The sequence below is a fragment of the Ailuropoda melanoleuca genome, chromosome 12 (assembly GCF_002007445.2).
Source record: "Ailuropoda melanoleuca isolate Jingjing chromosome 12, ASM200744v2, whole genome shotgun sequence".
In the NCBI taxonomy this organism is placed as follows: Eukaryota; Metazoa; Chordata; class Mammalia; order Carnivora; family Ursidae; genus Ailuropoda; species Ailuropoda melanoleuca.
In genome coordinates, this window is record NC_048229.1 from 45986272 (window position 1) to 46001023 (window position 14752).

General features: G+C 45.5%; 1 long non-coding RNA gene across 1 annotated transcript; it reads right to left on the bottom strand.

Moving 5' to 3' along the window:
* Window positions 1–655: 655 nt before the first annotated feature.
* On the bottom strand, window positions 656–12868 carry LOC117795232. The gene is made up of 4 exons (XR_004619127.1): window positions 12799–12868; window positions 5096–5214; window positions 3231–3318; window positions 656–1469 (listed from the first exon to the last, which is right to left on the bottom strand). It is a non-coding gene; the product is annotated as an uncharacterized LOC117795232 (long non-coding RNA).
* Window positions 12869–14752: the final 1884 nt, after the last annotated feature.

Consider the following 14752-nt stretch of genomic DNA (forward strand, 5'->3'; position numbering starts at 1 on the left):
CTTTCAAAACGTAGAGGGGAGGGCAAAGGGACAGAGATTAGCATGAGCAGAGTGGGTTCATAACACTGCATTTCCCCAATTCTAGGGTGACACTAATTTTTGGCTGAGCTCCCCATTAAATGTACACCATTCTAAGACACCTCTTGATCTCAGAAACACCATGATGGGGGGATCGTGGGGCACAGAGACCTACCACCTTGCATCCAGTTCTTCTTGTCCCCGTCACTGGTGCGGAAGTGCTCTAATGTCGCTCACCGGCACCTTCTGGAGAAGATGCTGCTGCCAGATCTGTTTTGCAGATGAGCAGTTCAGAGACCAGAGGCTCGGGGACCTGACCAGAGCCCTCGCTGCTGCAGTGCCTGGCAAAGCTCACAGGGGAGGGGAGCTGCAAATGGGGCAGGTTTGGGGGGGGTGAAGGAGGGGAGTCACCCTGGCCCAGGCCCCTATCATCACTTCCCTGCTCTACCATCCTCCACTCAGTAACCGGAGTAACCCTGGAATGGATGCCTGGGCCACCACTCCTCTCTCTCTCTCTCTCCCTGATCTCTCTCTGTCTCTGTCTCTCTCTCTCCCTCCCTGTCTCCCTTTCCCTCCCAGCTACACTGACCTCATTCCTGTTCCTTGGAACACTGGAAAACACCTAGTTCATCCTTGCTTGGGGCCTCATCCCTTGCTCTTCTCTGCCTAAAAAGACTCTTCTTTCCCAGATAGCCACGGATTCAGCCCCTCACATCACTCAGCCCTGGCTTCCATGAGGCCCCCTCAGAAAGGCCTCTGACCTTCCAATCACAGTAACCCCAGCCTGGTTGATTGCCTTCCTAGCACTCTGAGATGCTCTCACTTCATTTTTGTTTGTTTATGGTCTCTCCCTGAGCATGTGAGCTCTGTGACAACAGGACTTTTGTATGCTTTGCTCGCTGGTACATCACTTGTGTTTCCGAATGAATGAATGCACCCCACCCATAGCGGTGGAGTGCCCTGCCTTTAAACAAGCCGCCCAAACCTGCAGTCCCACTGGGCTCTCAATCAGAAGCAGACACAAGGCTGAGCAATGTCTTGGGACTCTTCCCAGCCTGGGCAGCTTGCCCACCTCGAAGCCCCTCTTCCTTCCAGAAACGAGACGCCTCCCTCGTGCTTCCTCCCACACTCTGCTGTGTCATCCCAGGGCTTTCTGGAGCTCGCTCTGCAGCCGTCCTGTTCTGCAACCTCAGACCGCATTGCACCGAATGCTTCTCTCATCCTTGTCTTGTTAGGGGTGAAGTTCAAGTGCCTCTTCTTGCCCCGTGTGTTTTTCCATCCTGAAGTCAACTTCCTGACGTGCTCAGGCATCACAAGGTAGCTCACCCCTTCTGCTGTGATTTCTAGCAGCCGTATTTCCAGAACGTTTTTTAGTAGTAAGTCGTTGGGAAGACTAGAGTCCTTTCAGGCCATTGGTTAACATGTGCTTCGAGACGCCTGGCCCTGCCTCACTGTGGGGGATAGAAAAGAAGATTCAGTCCTGCCTCAGAGAACTCCCGATCTCCTTTAGAAAACCAAGACTCGGGCTTGCCACAGGGATTCGTTCAGAATCGTGTCACCTTCAGGACTAAATTGTGAAATTAAGTGCCTAAGAGTGCAGAGGTCATTGTGGACTGGAATGGTTGCCGAGGGCTTCCTGGAAGAGGCAGGAGAGCACTAAGCCTCACCCTTCATAGGCACAGCGGGATGACAATGTTAGGAGGGCCAGAACATAACTGAAGCCTTACCGATGTTGAGTTTTTTCCGACTTGCCCATGGATTTCTGTCCCTCAGATATCTCGCAACTTCTATACTTGAACGATGTCTTAGATAAGAACTTACCTTTTCCAGTCAATTTCATTAGAACCATGCACTTTCGAAAGGTCTATCATGCTTCCACAAACACCTCCCGGCATTTAGAAGGTGGGGGAGATGGGCGGGGACATACCCCCAAGTCTTACGCTTTAACTGGCCCCTACGGGTGGGTGGGGTTTGTAAACCAAGGAGCGCTTTCCAGAAGGCAGTAAGTGAGCAAGACCCTGCAGGTGGACATGCATGAGAAATCCGCGAGAATACCTGATCCCTTTCATTCCATCCGAGCTTCATAACAGCCCCACGAGGAAGCAGAACATGGTGCATTAGCCCATCTCTAAGCTGAGGAAACGGAGGCTTACAAAAATTAAATTAAATGGTTGGCCTGAGTTCACACAGCCAGCAAACACACCAGAGCCCCAAGCATTCTTATCTCACAACCTTCCTGCTACTTTCCCTGTGAAGACCCATCCTGCTATTTCGACTTTAGTCATAATGATTGTACACACTGAATTCAAGTATCAGACGGATAATATAATCCTTTTACATAATGTTTTCCCATTACAGAGTGATATTACCTTGCCTTTTCATATTCCATTTTCTCCCAAAGCTGTGTCATTAACTAAAGAATATGTTCTGACTTATCCAATAAAGTGTTTAACCTTTTTCAATGTTTTATTGATTCTCAAAGCTTTGGTTCCACCAGAAAATCCTGATTGCTACATGAACAACCTCATTGATATTCTTTTAACAGACCCGCTGTAACGTGAAAGGCAGTGTGAGAAAGACGGGGCTCCCGACGATCCATTAATCAATGAGCTGATCTTGCATCCGCCTTACGCACATTGCAGGAAAAGGGGCAATGAGAAATAAGGGCTACGCGCAGGTCCCGTTGGGGGTGGTGACATCCAAGCCCGGACAGCTTGGCTGCCAGAGCACGGAGCAAGCGGCCCTTTGGAGAGAGTCAGTGGAACAAGGAAAGGTTTTTCTCCAGGCTGCTCCTTTCGACCTCTTGCAATCGGTGTGATCCTTGCAAAGCCAAGGGCAACCACGCACCACCGGACAGCTTCAAGCAGAATCGAGACATGAAGTCCAACTCTTTAGTGAGGCAGGAGTTCCCCTGAGCTGGCCTCGGCTCTGGGCCAGCCTCGTCTCTCACCACTGCTCCTTTCAGAAGTCTGTGCTGCAGCTTTGCCAGTCCAGACTCTGCCTGACCCCCCATGTCATTCTATTCCCCGGGTAAGACACCTGAATTTCATCCCCACAGCATTGCTCCTCCCCTGTTACTCCCCCTCTCCGGGTGCTTCTCTTCCCTCGTCACTCCCCCTCCTGAACTCACCAGAGGGGACACGAGCTAGGGCTTGGTCTCTAGCCCAACGTAGACTCCATGGTATACATTTAGCATCCAAGTAGCTACTCACCCCAGGAGAAGGTGAACTCCGGGTGGACAAATAATGCGACATTTGAGGAGTGCCACTCTGCAGAACTTCACACCCAACAACATATACTCTACAGAACAAAAATTTATAACAAGCATAATAAATAAAGTCAAAGATATATGAACGGCCTATTGACAAAGCAATTATAAGTAATATCTAATTAGAAATACTGAGAATGGGGTGCCAGGGTCTGCGTGCGGCTCAGGTCATGATCTCAGCATCCTGGCGTCGAGTCCTGCATCGGGCTCCCAGCCCAGTGGGGAGTCTGCTTCTCCCTCTTGCTCTGCCCCTCTCCCTGCTCCTTCTCTCCCTCTCTCTCTCTCTCTCTCAAATAAATAAATAAAATCTTAAAAAAAAAAGAAATACTGAGAATTAAAATTGTAATAATAGAAATATAGAGTTCCATAAATGAGTTATAGCAGAATGGATATAGTTAAAAACTGAGTTAGTGAATTGGTAGGTCATACAGAATTTTCCTACTCAAAATATGACCCATTGACCAGCAGCAGCAGCAACATCTAGGAACTTGTTAAAAATGCAAACTCTCAGACCTCACCCAGACCTACCCAATCTGAATATACATGTTAGCAAGATTCTTAGGCGATCTGTAGGCACGCTGAAGTCTGAGAAGCACCGACATACTTCTCAACACTGGCTGCGTATTGGAATTCTCTAGGAGATTTAGAAGTACCCACCACCAGGGAGCGTCATTCGATTTGTTCAGAGTGTAGAGTTGTGAAAGCTCCCAGGTGTTTCTAACGTGTAGCCGGATTGAAGAAACGTTGACTTAGAGAAACCCTCTCAGGAAAAGGTTAGGAATAAAACAATGTAAATGTGAGAGATGTAACACCCAGAATCAGAAGGATTAAGACCCGTAGGTCCTACATGGAGAGACAAAAGTCGGGTGAAAGGAGGAAATACTTTTTGAAAAGAATGAATGAGAAATTCCAAAATTAAAAGAGATATTCAGGACCTCAGGATGATTTTTGAAAGAGCTCAAAAAGGATAAACAGGGAAAAAACCCACATACGAAAATATTAAGTTGATATTTAGGGGCATTAGGGGGCAAAGAGGAACCTCAAAAAGCTGCAGAGTGAAACGTAGGCCACCCCAATATGAACAAGAATAAGATAGATGTTTCAACAGTAACACTCAAATGCAATTCCAGGGGCGCCTGGGTGGCTCAGTTGTTAAGCGTCTGCCTTTCGCTCAGGGCGCGATCCCGGCGCTCTGGGATCGAGCCCCACATCAGGCTCCTCCACTGGGAGCCTGCTTCTTCCTCTCCCACTCCCCCTGCTTGTGTTCCCTCTCTCGCTGGCTGTCTCTCTCTTTGTCAAATATATAAATAAAATCTTTTTTAAAAAATGCAATTCCAGTGTTTTCATCCATCCAAAGTGGTGAGAGAAAAATTCTGACCTCAGAATTTTATATCTAGTTCAGCTAGCAATCCAACATGAGGGCAAAGTAAGATATCCACAGCCACACCAGGCCTCAGATCAACTCGAAATACTGTGTCAGTTCAGGTCATGGTTGAAAGCACACAAGGCAGAGCTGGAAGCACAGGCCATGTGCAGAAATGGCCCAGAAAGGTGGGACGAGGCATCAGAGAGCAGAGGAACAGCCTTACCAATTTCCTCTGTTGCCACAGACCCCAGGATGACAGCACAGCCCTGTTACTGATCTTGACTTCATGGAAATGTTTGATATTTTCTTCATCATGGATTTTTCGCATTAATCTTAATGTTTTAAACATCGCATTAAAATATTATCTGTCTTTGCTGAGTTTTTTGGTACCCCTTTAAAGTTTGCTCCCCAGGTGAACATCTCACTCACCCGACCCAACTCACCCTCGTCCTAGCCCAGCTGCCTCAAAGCCTCCAGGCCTCCAGGAATGGGTATATTTGCAAAGCGACCTCAGCTCATCGGTACCTCTAGGCCGGACCATCCAGGGTGAGGGTGCTTCTTCCTGCATGAAAATCAAAAACCAGGCCACCACTCCCTCGGCGGCCCATCCCCAGCCGGCCGGCAGAGCATCGCAGAATGTGGGTTTGAATACTAACCACTCTGAAGATTGAAATCCTAGCTTGAGAACCCTGTGGTTGGAGAGGGCTCCTGCTGCGAGAAGGGAATATGACAGATGGCATAAGATATTACAGTAATTTTACTGACGCAGCACTGAGCGTATCACAGAACAAGTTCAACATCAATCCGTCTGCTTCCCAGCAGAAGCGAGTCTAACAGGCAGTGAAGCATCATCTTGGTAATGTAGTTGTTCCAAAAGAAGGAGGAATTAACCAGGCTACCCTAAATGTGTCTGTATGACATTCTTTTTTGTTTCTGTTACCCCGATAAAGACTTAAAATCCCATTTGTATGGAAATAAACGAAGCTCCGAAGTTATCTTCCTGTTCTGGGAGTTAGCTCGGGAGCTTGCCTTGAACTCCTCTCGAGCTAAATAGGACCTTAGGCTCAGGTCCTGCAGAGTTTCAGCTTTTGTTGTTAATGAAAAAACCACACCCTTGTTCTGTTAAATAAATTCAATAAATTAATTAATTCATTAAAATATAATTAATTAATTAAAATAAAATAAAATAAAAAATTCAACCAAGTAAATCTTAAAGATCCATGTGGCTTTATTAATTGATTCACCAATCAGGCAGCATCCCATGTAGCAAGTAGAGGGGAGCTCCAAAGGGCTACAGAAAGGGAAAGATTTTTAAAGACAGGACAAGGAAGTCATACACTGAAAAAGGATTATTTCTGGTGTGGTCACCTTCTGTTGCAAACGAGGGTCTTACTGGGCAGATTGCCTCATCTTCCTTCGGGGGGTGGAGAAGGCACATGTGACAGATTACCTTACTGATGCCGACCAGAAAATTCCTAGCTGACTAGTTAAGGCTGCATTCCCGGGGGAGGGGAGGTTGCAATTGCAGTTAAGTCAGGTTATTAAACCCCAGTTTGGTGACTTGGCCTTTGGTGCTTTTCAGTAATTCCAATCACGACAACTATGGTTCCTTTAGGGGCTGTCTCCATTAAAAGGTTCTTTGATGGCAAACAAAGGAAACGGACTCTGAGCAACCCAATATCCTTTTTATAAGTTCTTTTTCTATTTGAATTAAAGAAAGAAGCAGCTGAGCTAGAGAACCAGGTTTAAGTAGAACGAGATCCATGCGGAGCGTTGCATAGATAGGGTAGGGCTGGTGTAGGTGTCAGGCAATAGTCGACAACGTTGTCAGAGCTCATTCATGCCAACAACAGGCCTCCAACTGATGTTTTGCATTCTAGCATTCCCCCACTCAAGATTCAAAGTCCCCAAAAAACGAACGCACTTGTCCATGTTTGGGTCATATGCCCACACTGACTGCTCTCCTTGAGTGAGGAAAGGCTCCCCACAGAGATGTGAAGGTGCTGGGACTAAAAGAAGGGGAGTGGTACTGGGTCAACAACCACAGAGGAGCCAAGTCTTCTCAGAAATCAAGGGTACCCTACCCTTTTAAGCATGTCAAAGTTCCAATGTTTCCCTGGCACATTCCAGCCATATACGAAATTCTGAAAAATGCACTTCGTACAATGCCTGATACATAATAAACAAATCATTATCATTGCTTTCATCACCATCATCAACAATGACTAATGTTTATTATTTGGACTATTTGGCTAAGACTTCGCAAAAGTAGGATGTTTTCTGGGGACCAGGGAGGGCATATGAAATTGCTTGGGTTTTTCAGTAGAAGAAATAAAGAGGTGAGGTGAGGTGAGGGGTGCCTGGGTGGCTCAGTTGGTTGAGCACCTGACTCTTGATTTCAGCTCAGGTCATGATCTCAGGGTCATGGGATCAAACCCCATGTCCGGCTCCATGCTTAGCATGGAGTTTGCTTGTCCCTCTCCTTCTGTTCCTTCCCTACTCCTACTCTCCTCTCTCTCATTCTCTCTCTCAAATACATAAAAAAATCTTTGAAAAAGGAAGAAGAGGGGCGCCTGGGTGGCTCAGTCGTTAAGCGTCTGCCTTTGGCTCAGGGCGTGATCCCAGGGTTCTGGGATCGAGCCCCACATCAGGCTCCTCTAATGGGAGCCTGCTTCTTCCATGCCCACTCCCCTTGCTTGTGTTCCCTCTCTCGCTGGCTGTCTCTCTCTCTCTGTCAAATAAATAAATAAAACCTTTAAAAATAATAATAATAAAATAAAATAAATAAAAAATAAAAAAAGAAGAAGAAATAAAGAGGTGGGTTATTATTAGCAAATGCTTCTGAAGATCCGGCTTCCTACTATAGCCCAAACTGCATTGTCCATGCTACCCCGGGGCTCATGTATCCATTAGGCACAGTGGGCACACTGTCCAAGGCCCAAATATTGTTAGGAGGTGCACAAAATTGTTTTTAAATCAGAAGAAGAAAGTGAATTTTTAAGTTTAAGGAAAAAAATGCATAATATTATGTATTTGTCTTTATACCACATAGTTGTTAAATATACAATGAAAGTCATAGACCAGCCCTGAGTCACTCCCTCACAATGAAATTAGTTTGCTCTGTGGAGGAGAACTAGGCCCACTTTCTTTCTTCTTGACCAAGAATCTTCCTCCATCCCACACTAGATCTTGCTAAATCATTCCTAATACTTTACCAAGGATGCGGGCTGGAAATGTTCACAGATCCCACATTCTTTATTCAATAAACATTCATTAACTATCCAGTACAGGCCAGACACTCCAAAAACTACTGGGACACAGCTGTGGCAAGATAGACATATTCTTTGTGTTCATGGGGATTAAAGTCTAATTGGAGGGGCGCCTGGGTGGCTCAGTGGTTAAGCGTCTGCCTTCGGCTCAGGGAGTGATCCCGGAGTCCTGGGATCGAGCCCCGCATCGGGCTCCTCCGCTGGGAGCCTGCTTCTTCCTCTCCCACTCCCCCCGCTTGTGTTCCCTCTCTCACTGGCTGTCTCTCTCTCTGTCAAATAAGTAGATAAAATCTTTTAAAAAAATAAAAAAATAAAGTCTAATTGGAATAATATGTAACTAAATTGCTTATCTTTCTTGGCTATAATTACCTGGTTAGTAGGGGAATATATATCCATATCTAAGATTTTTTTTAAGATGTTATTTTTAAGTAATCTCTACACCCAAAAGAGGGTCATGAACTTACAACCCCGGGACCAAGAGTCACATGCTCTACTGACTGAGCCAGCCAGTTACCCCATAGAGCTAAGATTTTTTTTTATGATGCTGGTCATAGCACACATAACTACCCTCTGAACTTCACATCCACACACACATACACGCAGAGTTCAGCCAAATATGTTGTCTCCTCTTTTGTACCCTATTCCCAAATCCCCACCCTAATGACTCGATTAAAAGTTTTTGAAGAATCTTCATTCAAACAAGCATATGATACAGTCTTTCTCATTAGGATACCGTAAGTATAGAGGAAGGGATGGATGGATGGATGGATAAATAGGTGAAAGAAAGGAGGATAGAAAATGAAAGGGAAAAAGAATAGATGATAGAAGGATAGATGGACTGATAAATGTATGGAAGTTTGACTGTAGGGATGGATAAGTAAATGGAGAGAGGAAGGAAGGATTAGATTGAGGAAAAGAGGAATGGAGAGATACATGGACAGATGTGTTACTAAAAAATTATATAGAAATACAGGAAAGAATGGATGCAGAGGTTTGAATGGGTGGATGGTATAAGGATAAATGGATGGATGGATGCATGGATGTAGTGATTAGTGACACGCTAATAAATCAATGGGTAGGTGGTTGGAGGAATAGAGTAATTGAGGAAGAAAGAGATTGAAGTAGGAAGGTTTAGATAGGCATTTGGGAGGAAAGACAGCTAGACGAAATGGTGGATGAATGCAAGGTGGGCAAACTGATAACTGGGAGCATAGATGGGCAGACAATCAAGGCATAGCTCAAGTAACAGAGGCAGGGTTGGATGGGGCTTTGTTTGGTGGAAGGAATTGTAGATTGGTGAGTGCATGAATTTTTGAATGGATTGCATGAATATTTGAATCAATGCATGATGAATTGATAAATTAAAATTCAACTTACAAATGGGTACGTGACTAAGTATATATGAAGAGACATTGTATATAACTTAATATACTAGAATGTGGCGCCCAAAGTGCCATGTTAGCCTGATATCGCTTCTAACTATTTTGGGATGTTAGTGTCAGAAAGCATTTGAGTTAATAAGCTGTGTGAAACCTTGAAAGGAGACATCAGTTTGGACTGCAGTCACACAGGAAGGCTTCATGGGGAGGTTGGCACATTCAACAAAGTGAACAAAACATTGGGCTGATATGGGGTGGGAAGGCTCCATTCTTCTTCCTCAAGGGAAGAAGTGCTCCCCTCCTCTCTGCCTCTGTGAGACAATTTGTCTCTGCCAGAGTCTATCAATGATAAATTGTTTGTTGTTGTTGTTAATTAAATAACAAAAAATGTGGAATGGGATGACATTCTGCAAAGCTCAGGTACTCTTTTCAGCTGTGCACTTCTGCATAGATTCGGTCCATGAACTACATATTTTAGAAGGGCCTGCCGTATGCCAGGCGCTGGGCAAGCTCCATGTGGAAAACAGAAGAGAATTAGACAATCACTGTGCTGTATTGAATCCCACAGGTCCAGCACTTTCCAGACACATGACCCCGGACGTGTTTCGTAACTCAATCCCCACAGCAATGCTATGAAGTAAGTGCTATTATTATTCCCATGTTAAAGATGAGGTCACTGAGGCACAAGGAAGTTAATACACATAAAGGACATACATCAGGCACTGTTATAAGTGTTCAAAAATATTACCCATTCGCTATACCTTGCTGTAGTAGATTGCAAAAATGGCTACAGTCCTTCACCACTCCCTGCCCCCATGCTTTTACAATGTCACTCTGTAGCCATCTCCATCAGAAGATGGCCGATTTCCCCACCTCTTGAAGCTGGGCTGATTGGCAACTGCCGTAGGGCAACTAAATGTGAGACATGATGCGTCAGTTCTGAGGCTAGGCCTTAAGGGACGCTGTGAGTGTCCTGTGTCGTGGACCCTGATGCTGCCATGTGAACAAACCCAAGCTAGCCTGATAGAGGACGAGTGACCATGTGGCACAGCTACCCCAGTCATTCCAGCTGAAGCTAGCCAACTTCCAGACACGTGAGGTAAGGCCACTCGGTCCCCAGATGACCCACAACTGACCACAGACACCTGAGCAAGCCCACTGGAGATTAGCTAAGCTTAGCTCGGATCTGCAGAACTGCCCAGTTGAGCCCTAGACTCATAAGCAAGTGTCACAGTTGTTTCAAGCCACTGATTTTGGATGGTCTGGGGGAGGGTATAGTAGGGACTTCTAAAGACCACACAAGTTGGAAAAGGACACATACTCAAAAAGACCAAAATACAAAGATGTGGGAACATTAAGAAGGAAGGATCTCTCCTCAACAGAGCAAGGGGACTTGTACTTCTCTGGTAGAGATAGTATTGGGGTGAAGCCTTGAGGGAGGGTGGTATTTATACAAAAGCTGAAGCCTAAGTCCTAAAAGTCTATCCGAGAGCTTCAGATGCATGGATGAGTCAGGCTCTCTCCTGTTCACAGGCACTGAAAAGACTCAGTAAGGCGCCAAGCGATTCAGGACAAGCAGCACCACACCTCCACTTGGGTGGCCTTGGGGCTGGGTTGCTGGACACCCAGACGCAACCCAAAATGCCCAGCCAGGGGCCAGCTCCCCCTAACTCCCTGCCCCTCTGTGTGCCCTCCATAGCCCTCCTCCCCTACACTCTGTCAGCATCCCTAAAAGCTCCTGTCAAGAGCCATGCAGCTCCAGACTCAGGGAAATGTTCAAAACCATGTTCAATATCAAAATGAGACAGGAGAAGCCATGTTTAATTCAACAAGGAAGGAGCTGGCTTTAGAAATGAGAGGCCGTCGGCAAGAAGACAGGGGGTGCCTGTCAGCGGCAGTTCCTGCGATGAGCAGCTCTGCACATAGGACCTGCCAGGTCCCAGGGAAGCAACGCGAACCAAACATCAGGCAGGCAACTACAGAGGGGACCGGGCATGATCTCCAAGCTGACTTTGATCAAAAAGGTACACATACCCATCGTTTAAGAGTCAAGTAACTTTACAAAATTTACTACAAAAATAGCAGCCCTCTGCCTCTCTAACCCAACCACCCCCAATCCCCAGAGGCAATCACTCTCAACTCTTTCTGCTGATTCATTTCTGGATATCGCTGAAATATCAAGAGGGGGTGATAGTTTAGTTTTCAGCATTATTTATTTTCTGTCCAATGTAGTGAAAAAGACAGTCCTCTTTCACATCCGTCTTTCACAGCTTCCCTGTTCCCACCTTACCACGCTTCCCTTCCTACCACCGTTCTAACCCGGGTCTTCTTGAAGAAATCTCTTCCAGAGCCTCTGACTTGCTACAGACCGGAGCCCTCATATGTTGCAAGTTGTCACCCTGCTTTCTCCATTCGCCCAATTTCCTTCCTATGTCTTTCCTCTCTCTCTCTCTCTCCCTCCCTCCCTTCCTCTCTCCTTTGACTTAAATCCTAGTTTTGGTGGAACATATCTTCCAATAAGTTTGTGAGAAAGAGCACATGAGACTTAAATGTCTAAAAACATTATTATTCAGCCCTTTCATTTACTTGATAGCTTGGCTGGATATAGAATTCTAAGTTGGGAATCACATTCCTCTCAATTCTGAAAGACACGGACCCATCATGGGACTCTAGCCTCCAGCACTGGCATTGAGAAGTTCAAAGCCATTCTGTTTCCTGATCCTTTGTATATTATACATTTTTTTTTCCTTTCAGGGAGCTTCTAGGATCTTCTTTTGGTCTCTAGTGTAACAAAATTTTATTTTTAAAAAAAGGAAGCTATAAAAAAAAGAACATTCAGAGAACAAGAAAGCGTTCTTAAGATTTAAAAATTGGAGAACATAAACAAAAATTCCTACAGATATGTTGGAGGACAAATATGAAAAAATCTACTATAAAATAGAACAGACAATGAATATTCCAAATATCCAATAGAAATATCCAGATTATACTGATGACCTCTTTCATATTAGAGGCTTTCCTCAGATATCTGCTGATCCCTAGCTGTCAGCTCTATTTACGGTGAGGACACTAACATGCAGTTTGGAAGCTCAATCACATGGTGAGACTTACCAGCTGTGGGGTTTACTGGAGGAAGACGATACAGTCAGTCATTACACTAAAGAACTTTCAACGTCAGTTATCTCTGGAGAACTGATCAACAAGAGACCCTAAAGAAGATTCCTTTAAACCCCTGACCATAGCATTCCAGGCCCGGGAGTCAGCATCCTGGAAGCTGAGTGCAAATTCAAAATGACCCCATTCACTACAGCACACCTGTTGTCTATCGTGCCTGGTATTTCCCAGGCCAGAGACCTTCTGTTTTATGTTATCGGAGAAAAAACCCTACCTCCTACCTGGGGTGGAAAGGCCGATCACCACCAGCATGGAGTGAAAGAGGCTTTCCCATTCTAACTGCTTCTAAAATAGATTTTCTGCTTTTTCAAGCCTTGCCTTTACCTCCACCTCCAGCGAAACCTGAGAGTGACAACTCCTGAACCTCTTCGCGGCTCTTCAGGGTAATTCGGGCTGCTTCTGCCCGGAGAAAGAGGATTACCAAACCAGCAGTCAGAAAAGCCAAATCGGTTACCACTCGTCTGTGTGCTTTTCAAAATGTGTATGTTTTTGTTTCATTTCCCCTTTACTTTGTTTTTCCGAGTTTATATCTTTCTTTCGAAATCTTGCTGCTTTTTGTTTACTCTCAAAACGTCACTAGCATGCCCGTGAACTCATGTTCAGTGATGCCTCTGTACCTACAAGCGAAGCTGACTTCCAACCACCTAAGAAATCTCAGCCCTGAGCTAACAAGGAGACTCAAAGAACACCCTACCCCCCTTTTGGTCTCCTGAGACCAACTAAATAGCCTCCCCAAGGAACTATGAACGAGAGGAAACGTCCCACAGCGACCTGGTACCTGCGTTGCTGACCACGCTAGCTATTGCTGGGACTGGGCAGCCCCATCCCCTTTCTGCGGTTGCGCAGGAAACCCAGGCCTAACCAGTCATAATGTCTCATTATGCAGGGCAGTGATTGGTCCAGAAGTGGACACGTGATTCAATCCAGACCAATCAGAGTCCCTTCCTGAGGAGTGTCAGGAAGGACGAGTGTAGAGGGCAGAGAACTTCTAGGATGGAAGGATGTTCGCTTGGAGCTGCTACGAGCTCCCTTTACCACCAAATAGAAAACAACGTCTGTAGTGAGAAAAAAATCAAGCCAAGGTGAGATGTGCGTGAGAGACAGAGAATGAGCACAAGAGGGAAACAGAGAATGATGATAGCAAACAACAGGAAGAGGAAGAGAAAGGAATTTCTGGAATAAGATGGAAGGAATGTTGTAACATGGACGTGCAAACTAGTAACTGATGTTGGTAGGTGGGAAGCAGGGGGAGAAGTGTCAAATAAGCGGAAGACACTAGAGCCTCAATAACTGGTTCACGGGGGTGTCAGCAGCAATGAGGGCGGGAGAATTGGGAGGCCCAAGGAGGTGGAATTCACAGAACACCCATAGAGCCAAAAAAGAAAAAATATATATATATGAGCCCACTGTAGGTGTCTTTTACCCCAGCATCTTTGTCTCTATTACCAAATTTTAAAAAATATATATCTGTCATGTGTCCTTTGTAAGCCTAATTCAATCTTTGTCAAGAAAAGATATGACCAAGAGATAAGAGATACCTGTGCTGGACTCCGCTTTTCCAATCTGTTCGCCTGGACAGTGGTGACAGTCTCACGTCCTGACTTTCCTGATAATGTGGTCTGTAAATAAATGATCTCCCCCCTGCAGCAAAACCCTACGCGCTCACACACACAGAGAACACACGCATACATGTGCGTGCACACACGGACACAGAAATGACGCTTCCCAGCATGAAATAATACCCTGATATTCAAAATCACCAACTTCGCCTGTTGCCACAGTAACCAGCAGCATTAAGTCCTGCTGCTAAAATTTCAAGAGCAGATGACATGAAGTATTTATGTGTAATTGCACCGTAGAAGGAGAAAGAGCTTTTCTTTCATATAAAATATGAGTGCATCTCAGATGAGATGGGTGTTTGTATCACACTGCTGTCAGACAAATGTAACCAAGTCTCTCTGTCACCCTCACTCTCCAGCCCTTCGCATGTTACTTCCAGAAGAAAGTGGGGAGCAAGATGGCAAACTGGGGTCAGCTTCCACAGGAAGTCCCTGACCTGATTTGGTTTGTAGTCATTCCAAAGACCCTCAGGAGCTCAAGTCTCTTTACTTCCCAAATGGAGTTGGGGGGGATTACTCTTTACTTCAACTCCTACAAGCTTGTGTTCCTGCTGTCCCCAGTGACTGGCTGGTTCCTGAGCCACATCAATCATCACGGTGCGTCAGCATGGAAGGGCCCATGAATGAGGTCAGAACCCTTCATTTTGCAGGTGGAGATT